Genomic DNA, 15,699 nt, shown 5'->3' with positions numbered 1-15,699 from the left:
ACCTCACTTCGTTGGAAGACAGAAGAGTTAAGGGGGGACATGATCACCACATTCAAGATTTTAAAGGGAATTGATAGGGTAGACAAAGACAGGCTATTTAACACAAGGGGTACACGCACAAGGGGACACAGGTGGAAACTGAGTGCCCAAATGAGCCACAGAGATATTAGAAAGAACTTTTTTAGTGTCAGTGTGGTTGACAAATGGAATGCATTAGGAAGTGATGTGGTGGAGGCTGACTCCATACACAGTTTCAAGTGTAGATATGATAGAGCCCAATAGGCTCAGGAATCTATACACCTGTTGATTAACGGTTGAGAGGCGGGACCAAAGAGCCAGAGCTCAACCCCCGCAAACACAACTAGGTGAGTACAACTAGGTGAGTACACACACACACACAGCATGTCAGAGAACCCACAAGGATGAGAGGAAATGATGAACCAGCGAGACTCGACCTGGTCTTCACCCTGAACGACTGTGACATAAGAGAAATTGGTTTTGAGGACCCAGTTGGAATGAGCGACCACAGTGTATTGGTGTTTGAGTACCTGATTGAAGAAGGGTTATTGAACTCGAGGAGGGATATGGAAACCAAAAGGTTAGCATACCGAAAGGGAAACTATGAGGAGATAAGAAAATTCCTAACAGATATAGCATGGGAAACAGAGCTCAGGGAAAAGACGGCCCAAGATATGATGGACTACATCACGCAAAAATGCAAGGACGCAGCAAACAAGTTTGTCCCAGCCCAAAAGGAAAACAGTGAAATGAAGTTGAGAAACCCATGGTTTAATCAGAGATGTAGACTAGCTAAGCAGCAAAGTAAAAGGGCATGGAGAAACTATAGGAATAACAGGACACTGGAGACCAGAGAAAGATACCAGAATGCCAGGAATGAATATGTCAGGATGAGAAAAGAGGCAGAAAGACAATACGAAAATGACATCGCAAGCAAGGCAAAGACTCAGCCTAAATTGCTGCATAGCCACATCAGGAGAAAAACAACAGTAAAGGAACAGGTTATGAAATTTAGGATAGGGGCAGAAGGATTCAGTACAAACGACAAGGAAGTGTGTGAGGAACTGAGTAAGAAATTCCAAGAGGTCTTCACCTTAGAGCAAGGAGAAATCCAAGAGATAAGAGAGGGAATAGCTAACCAGGAACTACTGGAAGAGTTTGAGATTACCAGCGGGGAAGTAAGGAAGTGTTTACTGGAGTTGGATGTGACAAAGGCTATAGGCGCAGATGGAATCTCCCCTTGGATACTAAAGGAAGGAGCAGAAGAACTGTGCCTCCCACTCTCCATAGTGTATAACAAATCTCTGGCAACAGGGGAACTGCCAGAAATTTGGAAAGCAGCTAACGTAGTCCCGATATACAAGAAAGGGGATAGACAGCAGGCAGTGAATTACAGGCCAGTGTCCCTAACCTGCATACCATGCAAGCTAATGGAGAAGATTGTGCGAAGAAAGCTAGTGGAGCACCTGGAGCGAAAGAGCTTTGTAACACAGCATCAACATGGATTCAGGGATGGCAGGTCCTGCCTCACAGGGTTACTTGAATTCTACGACCAGGCAACAAAAATAAGGCAAGAAAGAGAAGGGTGGGCAGACTGCATATTTTTGGATTGTCAGAAAGCCTTTGATACAGTGCCACACAAGAGGCTAGTAAAAAAGCTGGAGATGCAGGCTGGAGTGAAAGGGAAGGTACTCTGTTGGATACAGGAGTACCTAAGCAACAGGAGACAACGAGTCAGTGTGAGGGGTGAGGTCTCAGATTGGCGAGACGTTACGAGTGGAGTCCCGCAGGGGTCAGTCCTTGTACCTACACTGTTTCTGATATATGTAAATGATCTCCCAGAGGGTATGGAATCGTTTCTCTCTATATTTGCCGATGATGCAAAAATTATGAGGAGGATTGAAGCTGAGGACGATAGTAGGAGGCTACAAGATGACCTAGACAGACTGAGTGAATGGGCCAACAAATGGCTGTTGAAGTTCAACCCGAGTAAATGCAAAGTAATGAAACTAAGCAGTGGAAATAGGAGGCCAGACACAGGATACAGAATAGGAGATGAAGTACTTAATGAAACGAACAGAGAAAGATCTAGGAGTAGGAGGAGTTGATATCACACCAAACCTGTCTCCTGACGCCCACATAAAAAGAATAACGTCTGCGGCATATGCGAGGCTGGCTATCATCAGAACAGCGTTCAGGAACCTGTGTAAGGAATCATTCAGAATCTTGTACACCACATATGTAAGACCAACCCTGGAGTATGCGGCCCCAGCATGGAGCCCGTACCTTGTCAAGCACAAGACGAAGCTAGAAAAAGTCCAAAAGAATGCCACTAGACTAGTCCCAGAACTAAGAGGCATGAGTTACGGGGAAAGGCTGCGGGAAATGCACCTTACGACACTGGAAGACAGAAAAGTAAGGGGAGACATGATCACAACCTACAAAATCCTCAGGGGAATCGACCGGGTAAACAAGGATAAACTATTCAACACTGGTGGGACGCGAACAAGGGGACACAGGTGGAAACTGAGTACCCACATGAGCCACAGAGACATTAGAAGGAACTTTTTCAGTGTCAGAGTAGTTAACGGATGGAATGCATTAGGCAGTGATGTGGTGGAGGCTGACTCCATACACAGTTTTACATGTAGATATGATATAGCCCAGTAGGCTCAGGAATCTGTACACCAGTTGATTGACAGTTGAGAGGCAGGACCAAAGAGCCAAAGCTCAAACCCCGCAAGCACAAGTAGGTGAGTACACACACACACAATCACAAACAGGATTTGACACCCTGGCGAGAAGCGACCATTCCTATCTCCCCCTCCTAGCTGACACTTCCCTCTCTCACGCTCTCCTCTCCCCCTCTCTCTCATTAGTTCCCCCTCTCTCGCCTTCTCCCTCTAACTCTCTCCCTCTCAACCACTCCCTCCCCCTCTCTCACTCACACTTGTCTCCCCCCCATTTCTCTGTCTCTCTCTCTCTCTCTCTCTCTCTCTCTCTCTCTCTCTCTCTCTCTCTCTCTCTCTCTCTCTCTCTCTCTCTCTCTCTCTCTCTTTTTCTCTCTCTCTCTCTCCTCCTTCTCTCTCCCCCTTCTTCTCTATCATCTCTCTCCCCCCCTTCTCTTTCATCTCTCTCTTCCCCCTTCTCTCTCATCTCTCTCCCCCCTTCTCTCTCATCTCTCTCCCACCTTCTCTCTTATCTCTCTCCCCCCTTCTCTCTCATCTCTCTCCCCCCCCCTTTCCCTCTCATCTCTCTTTCCCCCCTTCTCTCTCATCTCTCCCCCTTCTCTCTCATCCCTCTCCCCCCTTCTCTCTCATCCCTCTCCCCCCTTCTCTCTTATCTCTCCCCCTTCTCTCTCATCTCTCCCCCTCTCTCTCATCTCTCCCCCTTTTCTCTCGTCTCTCTCCCCCTTCTCTCTCATCCCTCTCCCCCTTCTCTCTCATCTCTCCCCCTTCTCTCTCATCTCTCACCCCCCTTCTCTATCATCTCTCTCCCCCCCCCCTTCTCTCTCATCTCTCCCCTCCATCTCTCTCATCCCTCTCCCTCCTTCTCTTTTATCTCTCTCCCCACCTCCCTTCTCTCTCATCTCTCTCAACTATCTCCCACCTCTATCTCTCTCATAAGGAGAAAACATGTCTGTGAGACTGACTCCGGGAAGCAGCCACAGGAAGACAGACATGGGAGGGACAAACTCAGAGGATGGGGGGGAACAGGAAGCGTGGATTAAGGGAATATTCCACCAAATGTGGGATTAATTCAGTGAACGACTGAGGGTAATGAGGGAGACAGTAACCAACCTGCAGGATGAACTAAGGGCAGCAAAGGAGGAGATAAGAAGCCTGAAGGAGACTCCCTCCCCAATATAAGACACGAACTGAGATAGGAATGCTACTGTTGAGGGAAATTCTTCACCACAACGCTCTTTTGCAGAACTGCTTAAATAGAGCCCTGAAGCTAGGTCTGCAGTTAGGGAAGTTGACATGGATGTGGCTTCTCAGGAAGCAGCTAGATATACTAGCAAGCTGACAGAGCAGAAAAGAGCAGTAGTAATAGTAGGCATTAAGGAGCAAACAGGGACCGATCCAGTGGACAGGAGAGACAAGGACAAAAATGAAGTTAACGAGATCCTTAAAGGACAAAAGATGGAGAGGGCTGACCAAAATATCTTAAAGGTTTTCAGGATCGGACGGTACAACAAGGACAGAGACTGACTGATAAAGGTGGAGTTCACAAGCAAGAGACTTGTTAGCAAGGAAGAGTGGACTAGCAAATGTACAGAAGTTCAAAAAAGTATTTGTACAGAGGGATATGACAAGGGACGAGAGTAGGAAGGCAGCATCCGCCAGGATGGAGTGCAGGGAGAGAGAAAGGAATCAGGGAGTCACAGCCCTGAGCCCTACAATCCCAGAGGAGAGCAGGGAACCCTCCACAAGCAGCTCAACAGACACATTGAGAGAAGCACCTCCCCCATCCTCCACCCAATAGATGCCCTAGATACCTACTCCAACCCCTGGTACCCTCCCCCCACTACCCCCTCCCCAGGAACTCCCGTCTCCCCCACCCCACCAGCCCCTCCCTAATCCCCTATGCCCTCCCTTCTCCCCGACCCCCAAGCCCTCCATTCTCCCCCCACAAACTCTCCAGTATCCCCCACCCGCTTGAGGCCTTCCTTCTCCCCCACTCTCCTAAACCCTTCCTGCACCCCCACTCTCCTAAGCCCTCCCTTCTTCCTCAACCCCCTCAGCACTCCCTTTCCCCCAACCTCACCCCCCAAGCCCTCCTCCCTGTTATACACCCCCAAGCCCCCCATTTCCCTGCATCACTCCAAACCCTTCCTCCTCACACACCCCACCAAGCCTCTCCTTCTCCCACACTCCCTAAAGCCTTCCCCTCTCACCCACTCCCCAAAGCCTTCCCCTCTCACCCACCTCCCCCAAGCCTCCCCCGCCAACCCTTCCCTCAAGCCTTCCCCTCTCACCCACCTCCCCCAAGCCTCCCCACCCCTCAAGCCTTCCCCACCCCCCAGGCTTCCCCGCCTCCCCACCCCCTACACCACCCTCCCCGTACCAGATCCTCCCGCTCCCGCACAAACCAGATCCCCCAGGTCCCCCTTCATAGACCCTCCCATCCCAGTCCCTCCATGTTTCACAGCTTCAGGGGAAGCAAAGGGATCTGAGAAGGGACAGAAGAGAGTCAGTTTCAGGGTGATGTACTCGAACATAGATAGGATCACAAGCAAGGCAAGAGAAATAAGGGAAAGAGCACAGGAAGTGAGCCCAGATGTAATCAGACTCACAGAAACAAAACTCAGGAATCATAACAAATGTGGTGTTTCCACAGGACTACACTGTAATAAGGAAAGAGAGGGAGGGAAGGGGAGGAGGTGGAGTGGCCCTACTAATGAGAAAAGAATGGTGTTTCAAGGAGATGGCCATCCTGGACTGCAAGGGATTCAGAGACTACATAACAGGCACCATGACATTGGGAGGACCAAAAGTAGTAGTAGCTGTGATATATAACCCTCCACCAAATGACAGAAGACCAAGGCAAGAGTATGACAACAACAACACGGCAGTTAACACTATAATTGAGAAGGCAGCCTCTGCTGCCTGTAAAAATAGATCCCATCTGCTCATCATGGGGAAATTCAATCATGGAAGGATAGGCTGGGAGAACAAGGATCCGCATGGAGGAGAGGATACATGGAGAACCAAGCTAATGGAGGTGGCGACAAGAAACATTCCAAGCCAACATGTCAAGGAACCCACTAGGATGAGAGGTAATAATGAACCAGCAAGATTTGACCTAGTCTTCACTCTGAACGACTCCGACATAAGGGAAATCGGTTTTGAGGCCCCAGTAGGAATGAACGACCACAGTTTACTGGTATTTGAGTATCTGGTTGAAGAAGGGATAATGAACTCGAGGAGCGGCACTGAAAACAAAAGGCTGGCTTTCCGTAAGGGAAACTACGAGGAGATAAGAAGATTCCTAACAGATATAACATGAGAAACAGAGCTCAGGGGTAAGAGGGCCCAAGACTATATCAGACTGGACCACATTACGCAGAAGTGCAAGGAGGCAGCAAACAAGTTTGTCCCAGTCCGAAAGGAAGACAACGACATGAAGATGAGAAACCCATGGTTTAATCAGAGATGTAGACTAGCTAAGCAGCAAAGTAAAAGGGCAAGGAGAAACTATAGGAATAACAGGACACTTGGGAGAAGAGAAAGATACCAGAGTGCCAGGAATGAATATGTCAGGATGAGAAGAGAGGCAGAAAGACAATACGAAAATGACATCACGAGCAAGGCAAAGACTCAGCCTAAATTGCTGCACAGCCACATCAGGAGAAAAACAACAGTTTTTTTCTACCACAGACGTGGCCACACAGTTGCAATGCTAACCAGCATATATACATTTTCTTCTGTCCTCCATGGACAGGGTTAGAGATGTGTTAAACATTTAGTTCAAGGGTTTATTGTACAATCAACCACAGAAGGTGATTCGGAGCTTTTAAAATGCTAAGCTAACCTACATACGTAAATACATAGATACACAGATTTACGTATGCTCTACATAAAGTGTTCGATGTGTCTTTTACATAGTGTCATTAATGTGCATTTACAAAGGTGAAATGTAATTCTGATCAGCTTTCATATATACTTTATACACATACATATACATACACACACACACATGCATTCACATACATTTGTCTCTTTTACTCTGACAGGGTGAGATAGCTGATAGAGCTGATAGCTGATATGTGGTGTACATTCAGAATCTTGTACACCACATATGTAAGACCAATCCTGGAGTATGTGGCCCCAGCATGGAGCCCGTACCTTGTCAAGCACAAGACGAAGCTGGAAAAAGTCCAAAGGTATGCCACTAGACTAGTCCCAGAACTAAGAGGCATGAGTTACGAGGAAAGGCTGCGGGAAATGTACCTTACGACACTGGAAGACAGAAGAGTAGGAGGAGACATGATCACAACCTACAGAATCCTCAGGGGAATCGACCGGGTAAACAAGGATAAACTATTCAACACTGGTGGGACGTGAACAAGGGGACACAGGTGGAAAGTGAGTACCCACATGAGCCACAGGGACGTTAGAAGGAACATTTTCAGTGTCAGAGTAGTTAACGATGGAGTGCATTAGACAGTGATGTGGTGGAGGCTGACTCCATACACTGTTTTAAATGTAGATATGATAGAGCCCAGTAGGCTCAGGAATCTGTACACCAGTTGATTGACAGTTGAGAGGCGGGACCAAAGAGCTAGAGCTCATCCCCCACAAACACAAATAGGTGAGTACATACACATGGGATTGGAGAACTGGAATTGGAAACAAACATGGCAGAGAGCAGACATAACATAGCGGGATGAGGAGGACAAGATGTCTCGCTTGAGGATGGACTCTGTCAAATGTTGAGTGAAATCAGGGTGGAACTACAGGTAATGAGGGAAAAGGTAGCCAACATACAGGATGAGCTGATTGAGGCAAGGGAGGAGATTAAATGTCTGAAAGAGAATTCCCTATATCAGGCCAGCCCTCAGAAAGATGGTAATGTATCTGTAGAAGGAACTTCTACATTACAACCCTCATTTGCAGACATACTTAGAAGGACCCCGGAAGTTGTCTCTGCAGAACAGGATTTTGCCATGAAAGTTGCTACTTCTCAGGAAGCAGCAAGATGCACTAGCTGACTGATAGAGAGGAAAAGAGCAGTAATCGTAGTAGGTATTAATGCGCAAGTAGGGGCCACTCCAGGGGAGGGGGAAGATATGAACAAAGCAACAGTCAAAGAGATCCTTGAAAGGGTACAGATGGAGAGAGAAGAACAGAATATAGAAAAGATTTTCAGGCTTGGCCGGTACAACAAGGACAAAGATCGATTGATAAGAGTGGTTTTCAAAAGCAAGGGCACAAAAGAAGAAATTTTAGCAAAGAAGAGCAGCCTACTCAATGTACTGAAGTTCAAAAAGGTATTCCTGCAGAGAGATATGACCCGGAAGGAGTGCATGAGGGCAGCAGCAGCAGCGATTAAGGAGCGCAAGGAGAGGGACAGGAAACAGTGAACCACAGCCCAGAACCCCATGATCCCAGAAGGGAGTGGGGAACCCTCCACAGGCAGTTCAACAGCTCCAGTTGGAGGAGGATCACACCCACCTCCCACCCAATAGAAGCCCTTCCTGCCCCAGCCCCTACACTCCGCCACCACCCTAAGCCCTTCCTTCTCCCCAAGCTCTCCCTCCTCCCCTGCCCCCACAAGCCCTCTTTTCTCTCCCTCTCTCCAAGCCCTCATTTCTCCCCCACCTCCCCAAGCCCTCCCTCCAGCCCTTCCCCCCCAAACCCCCCTCTTTTCCCCACCCCCCAAGCCCTTCCTTCTCCCCCACCCCTCCAAACGCACACTTCGCCCCATCCCTCTCCAAACTGGATCCTCCCAGTCCCCCCAATCCCAGGTCCCCTCACCCTCAGCCCCCCTCACAACCTAGGGCCCCCCTTCCCCCTCCCCATCCCAGACCCTCCATGTTTACCTACTCCTGTGGAATCAACAGAAACGGAGGATGGACAGAAAAGAGTCAGCTTCAAGGTGATGCACATGAACAAAGACGGGATTACAAGCAAGGCAAGTGAACTTAGGGAAAGAGCACAAGAAGTAAACCCAGATGTAATTGGACTCACAGAAACAAAACTCTCAGGAATCATAACGAATGGTGTGTTCCCCAGTATTACACTGTAAAAAGGAAAAAGAGAGAGGGTAGTGGAGGAGGCAGAGTGACCCTACTCATGAGAAAGGAATGGAGTTTCAAGGAGATGGTTATCCCAGGCTGTGAAGGGTTTAGAGACTACATAACAGGTACCATAACGAATGAAGAACCAAGAGTAGTAGTAACAGTGATATATAATTCTCCACCTAATGACAGAAGACCCCAGGCAAAAGTATGACAGAAACAATATGGCAGTTAACAACATAATTAAGAGGGCAGCCTCTGCTGCCTGTAGAAATCGATCCCATCTGCTCATCATGTGGGACTTCAATCACGGAAGGATAGACTGGGAGAACAAGGAACCACATGGAGGAGAGGAAACGTCAAGAGGTAAACTACTGGAGATGGCAACTAAAAACTTTTTAAGCCAGCATGTCAGGGAACCTACAAAAATGAAGGGAAATGATGCAACCTGTCCTCTTAAAAAGAACGTTGCTTTTGGCCGTTTGCCCGTATGGCCGAATTTGAACGTAATTTGAAAATTAAAAAGTATGAAAATAAATTTGGGATTTTTTTTTTTTCAACAACAGTAAGTTAAGGGTCCTCTAATAGGTTAGGTGGGCAGGAAATTCTCATAAAGTTTCAAAACGTTATGAAAAACGTTAATTTAAAGTGTCCTCTTATAACTTCTGCGCGTACGCCGGCCGACTCAAATAGAAAACGGAACAGAACGTCACTTTCGTGAGTCGATTTCATTTCAAATTACGTCCAAATTTAGCCATATCGCGCATACGAGCCAAAAGTGACGTTATTTTTAAGAGGACGGGTTGAATGATGAGCCAGCGACACTCGACCTAATTTTTAATCTGAATGACTCCAACATAAGGGAAATTAACTTCGAGGCCCCGATAGGAATGAACGACCACAGTGTACAACCATTAGAGTATCTGGTCGAAGAAGGGTTAAAGTACTTGAGAAAGGGGAACTGAAAGCAAAAGGCTAGAAAGGTTGTGTCACTTTGTGACACAACATCAACATGGTTTCAGGAATGGCAAGTCATGCCTCACAGGATTAATTGAATTCTACGATCAGGCAACAAGAATCAGACAAGAAAGAGAGGGGTGGGTAGACTGCATATTTATGGATTGCCTGAAAGCCTTTGACACAGTGCCACACCAGAGAATAGTGCGAAAGCTGGAGATGCAGACAGGAGTGAAAGGGAAGGTACTAAATTGGATAACGGAGTACCTAAGTAACAGAAGACAGCGAGTCACTGTCAGGGGTGAGGTCTCAGATTGGCGAAACGTCACCAGTGAGGTCCCGTAGAGTTAAGTCCTTGGACCCATACTATTTCTTATATATGTAAATGATCTTCCAAATGGTATAGAATCATTCCTCTCATTGTTTGCTGATGATGCAAAAATTATGAGGCGGATTAAGACGGAGAAAGAGGCTGGCTAACATCAGAACTGCTTTCAGGAACCTGTGTAAGGAATCATTCAGAACCTTGTATACCACATTTTGCAGACCAATCCTGGAGTATTCGGCCCCAACATGAAGCCCGTACCTTGTCAAGCACAGGGCGACGCTTGAAAAAGTTCAGAGATATGCAACTAGGTTAGTCCAAGAACTAAGAGGCATGAGTTACGAAGAAAGGCTGCGGGAATGTACTTCACGACACTCGAAGACACAAGAGTAAGGGGAGACATAATCACTACCTACAAAATTCTCAGAGGAATTGATAGGGTAGATAAACTGTTTAACACGGGTGGAACACGAACAAGGGGACACAGGTGGAAACTTAGTACCCAAGTGAGCCACAGGGACGTTAGAAAGAACTTTTTCAGTGTCAAAGTAGTTAACAGATGGAATGCATTAGGCAGTGATGTGGTGGAGGCTGACTCCATACACAGTTTCAAATGTAGATATGATAGAGCCCAGTAAGCTCAGGAACCTGTACACCAGTTGATTGACAGTTGAGAGGTGGGACCAAAGAGCTAGAGCTCATCCCCCACAAACACAATTAGATGAGTACACACACACACACGCTAACTGACAGGTGTCTGGTAGCTGAGCGGGCAGCACGCAGGACTCTTAATTCTGTGGCCCGGGTTTGATTCCCGGATCAGAATCTGATCAGGGGGGTAGAAATAGACTAAGCTACTCTATCCCTTTGAGATGTATTTCTTTCTTATCTCAATAAACATACTTAAACCAATGGGCAAAGTTTCTTTCACCCTAATGCTCCTGTTACCTAGCAGTAAATAGGTACCTGGGAGTTAGACAGGTGTTACGGAGCTCCTTCCCGGGTGTGTGTGTACTCACCTGTTTGTACTCACCTATTTGTGCTTGCAGGATCGAGCATTGACTCTTGGATCCCGCCTTTCCAGCTATCGGTTGTTTACTGCAATGACTCGTGTCCCATTTCCTTATCATACCTAATTTTAAAAGTACGAATAGAGTTTCTTCCACAACCTGTTCCCCAAGTGCATTCCATTTTTCCACTACTCTCACGCTAAAAGAAAACTTCCTAACATCTCTGACTCATCTGAGTTTCCTGTTTCCATCCATGTCCCCTCGTTCTGCTATTATTCCGTGTGAACATTTCATCTATTTCCACTTTGTCAATTCCCCTGAGTATTTTATATGTCCCTATCATAACTCCTCTCTCCCTTCTTTTCTCTAATGTCGTAAGGTTCAGTTCCTTCAGACGCTTTTCATATCCCATCCCTCGTAACTCTGGGACAAGCCTCGTCGCAAACCCCTGAACCTTCTCCAGTTTCCTTATGTGTTTCTTCAGGTGGGAGCTCCATGATGGCGCGGCATACTCTAAGACTGGTCTCACGTAGGCAGTGTGAAATAAGCGCCCTAAAAGCCTCCTCACTTAGGTTTCTGAATGAAGTTCTAATTTTCGCCAGTGTAGAGTACGCTGCTGTCGTTATCCTATTATATGTGCCTCAGGAGTTAGACTAGGTGTCACATCCACTCCCAGGTCTCTTTCTCGAATCGTTACAGGTAGGCAGTTCCCCTTCATTGTGTACTGTCCCTTTGGTCTCCTATCACCTGATCCCATTTCCATAACTTTACATTTACTGGTGTTGATCTCCAGTAGCCATTTCCCTGACCATCTCTGCAACCTGTTTAAGTCCTCTTGGAGGATCCTACAATCCTCGTCTGTCACAACTCTTCTCATTAATTTTGCATCATCCGCAAACATTGACATGTATGATTCCACTCCTGTAAACATATCATTTACATAAATTAGAAAGAGGATTCGTCCCAGCACCGATCCTTGAGGTACTCCACTTGTTATTATTCGCCAGTCCGACTTCTCGCCCCTTACCATTACCCTCTGGCTCCTTTCTGTTAGGTAGTTCTTCACCCATGCTAGGGCCTTTCCTCTTACTCCTGCCTGCCTCTCAAGTTTGTATAGCAGTCTCATGTGCGGTACTGTATCAAAGGCCTTTTGGCAGTGAAGAAATATGCTGTCTGCCCAGCCTTCTCTGTCCTGTCTTATCCTTGTTACTTTATCATAGAATTCTAAAAGGTTTCTTAGGCATAATTTCCCTGTCCAGAACCCATGTTGGTGCTTGTTTCCAAATCCATTGCTCTCCAGGTGCTCAACAAGTCTTAGCCTAATTATTCTTTCAGGTATTTTGCAGGGGATGCTTGTCAGTGACACGGGTCTGTAGTTAAGTGCCTCCTCCTTATCACCTGTGTGATAGGTGTGTGTGTGTGTGCGGGAAAAAAATAATTAGTTAGTAGTTAGTTGCAGTTGATTGATTGACAGTTGAGAGGCGGGCCGAAAGAGCAAAGCTCAACCCAAGCAAGAACAATTAGGGGAATACAAGTAAGTGAATACACACACACACATGAGAGAGAGAGAGAGAGAGAGAGAGAGAGAGAGAGAGAGAGAGAGAGAGAGAGAGAGAGAGAGAGAGAGAGAGAGACAGAGACAGAGACAGAGAGACAGAGAGACAGAGAGACAGAGAGAGAGAGAGAGAGAGAGAGAGAGAGAGAGAGAGAGAGAGAGAGAGAGAGAGAGAGAGACAGACAGACAGACAGAGAGAGAGACAGAGAGAGAGAGAGACAGAGAGAGAGAGAGACAGAGAGAGAGAGAGAGAGAGAGAGACAGAGACAGAGAGAGACAGAGAGAGAGAGAGTAAGAGAGAGAGTAAGAGAGAGAGAGAGAGAGAGAGAGAGAGAGAGAGAGAGAGAGAGAGAGAGAGAGAGAGAGAGAGAGAGTGTGTCCTGGGTGTCATCTGGTATCCGTGACGAAGCAGCGCCGTAAGAAACCAGCGTCCCTGTCACCCTTCACATCACTCACTGCAACACAAGCGATGGCAAGACACACATCTTCCTGCGGTGTTATCATGCAACACACGGGGGCCCCAGAGGGGTCCTGTTGGGGGCCATGCCTCTCCTTGGGGGGTGGGGAGGGGTCACAGGGAATCCTATTGGGGATAATCTATACAAGAGAAAAATAAAAATAAAATATCCCCTCCAACAGTATCGGACCTTTATTTACAAATTAAGGTTCATACAAAGAGGACAACAAAGATATTTTTGAAATTCTGAAAGGCCAGTATGAGGCTATGTTTAGCACCCCCATAAACAACATGAAAGTTGAGGATCTGGATAGTTTCTTTATAAATGACTTCCAAGATGCAGATAATATAACCGATATTAACAAGAACTCGGAAAACTTTGAAAGAGAAATTGACAAGATGCCCTCAGCCCCATGTCCTGACTCATGGAATTCAATTTTCATAAAGAAATGTAAAATACCAGTAGTAACTCAGTGTAATATGGTGAACGAGCCTGGATACTGGGGAGATACCAGCAGCACTTAAATCAGTAGATATAGCTTCTCTGCACAAGGGAGGTAGAAAAGCTTTGGCAAAAATTACATCCCAGTTGCACTAACATCACACATCAAAGTTTTTGAAGGAGTGATTAAGAATAAAATTTTCAGTTTTATGAAAAATAATGAACTTCACAACCTAGGACAAGATGAATTTAGTGCGAGAAGATCCTGTCTGTCACAGTTACTCAACCACCATGACAGAATCCCAGAAGCCTTAGAGGAAAAGCAAAATGCAGATGTTGAATACACAGATATTGTAAAGGCATGCGACATATAGGACCATGGAATGATAGTCCATAAAATGAACTCAATAGGAAAAACGGGTAAAGTGGGGGTATTGCATTTTAAACTTTCTGTCAAACACAATGCAGAGAGTGATGGTCAATCAAATAAGATCAAGCCCAAGTGCAGTGAAAAGCTCTGTACACCAGGGCACAGTCTTTGCAGCACTGTTACTTCCCATCTGTATCTGTACAATACACAAAAATACAGGTCACAGCTTCATGTCATCCTTTGCAGATGATACAAAAGTCAGCATGAAAATTGCCACTGTAGAAGAAAATGAAAAACAACAGGCAGATATTGTGAGAGTTTTTGAGTTGATTTGTGGAATAAATTAAAATTGGTATAAGGAATTTTAGCTCGGAAAATTTCTAAGAACTTTCTTTATTCCTTAACCTTTATTCCTGTCGTGATATTCAACTAGGTCGCCTGAGGAAGGACTTGCTTAGCTAACACACCAGTGTAGTAACCAGCTCATTCCTCACTTTGGGACCATGTATGAACAATTGACTAGGCGCGAGCAAACGCCGAGACCCCAATGAAAATTGAAATCCCCCCCACTTAGGCCGCCGACCTTCGCCAATCGCCGAAGCGAATCTAACGAGTAGGTCACGGGCTCTCACAACAATAATTTATTGTTGTGTGGTGCCGTATATTTGATCCAAAGCTCAGAAAATTAGTCTCAATTTTAGTCGAGTGTGAAGAACATTTGCATAACAATAATAATGTGTGGGGGTGTAACGAAAAGACAGTGTTAACCATAACAACTTAGTTTATTCAATAAAGTACTAACTACTACAACAAAACAAAAAGAAATGTCAATGACGTTACTCGAAATCCTTCCTGTGACACTATCAATGACAGCTAGACACCAGCCCCTCGGACTGCATAATGAACTAACTCGAACATAAGCGTGACCACAGAGGAATCAACAAGCAAGCAAGAACTAATAGATCTATAATCACAATTACAACAAATGACACAGTGGGTTCTGAAACACGTCTCCAGTAACCTCCTAACTGTTCTACGCCTCAGTGCAGTCTACTCCTGCAACAGCGGTTGCAATGCAATCAAATCAGTAGTCTTTCAATGACAACAATGACTAATGGGTTCACTGGCAACTCCAGCAACCCTTCCTCTAATTAATCCTTACGTTAACACTCCGTCCCATGGACGATCAACAATCAATAACAATTGATTTACGTTAATAACACAATAACATTTACGTTAATAACAAGGTAACATTTACGTTAAATTAACAACTCTTACAACTGTCACTAGTAACGCGGAAATCAAACAACACTCTACCCGTCGAGCATTCAGTGAGGAAATCCCATTAATCCCTGTACTTCCAGACAGCTGATTAATCTCTTTACTAGTTACGTTAATTTACGTTAATCGGTTACTAATCACTCAGCGATGGTAAACTCTGATTTACAATGTCCAAAGTGCTAAGAGAACGGTAATCACTCGTGATTACCTTTAGAGTAATTAATTACTATCCTCAAGATCAATAATTAAACAATTAAAATACGCAACCTTTCACACTGGCTCAGCAATTTACATTAAGGTATGAATTCCGTCTGAGCCTTCCATACTCAGACCAATTCAGGCGACTAATAACAGTAATTAGCCCCACGTTTACGTTATTCTAAAATGACGCTACTCCTCTCACGAGTCAATCAAATGCCGGTACTTCCGGGCAGATAACGACGTTACGTTAATGGAACAATGTAGCCTTCGTGTGAGTCGATCAAACAAGGATCGAGATTAATTACTTTGACTTCCTGAAACACGTCAATTACCCGGC

The sequence above is a fragment of the Procambarus clarkii genome, chromosome 7, assembly GCF_040958095.1.
Source record: "Procambarus clarkii isolate CNS0578487 chromosome 7, FALCON_Pclarkii_2.0, whole genome shotgun sequence".
NCBI classification, from domain to species: Eukaryota; Metazoa; Arthropoda; class Malacostraca; order Decapoda; family Cambaridae; genus Procambarus; species Procambarus clarkii.
This window is presented reverse-complemented; position numbering follows the sequence as displayed.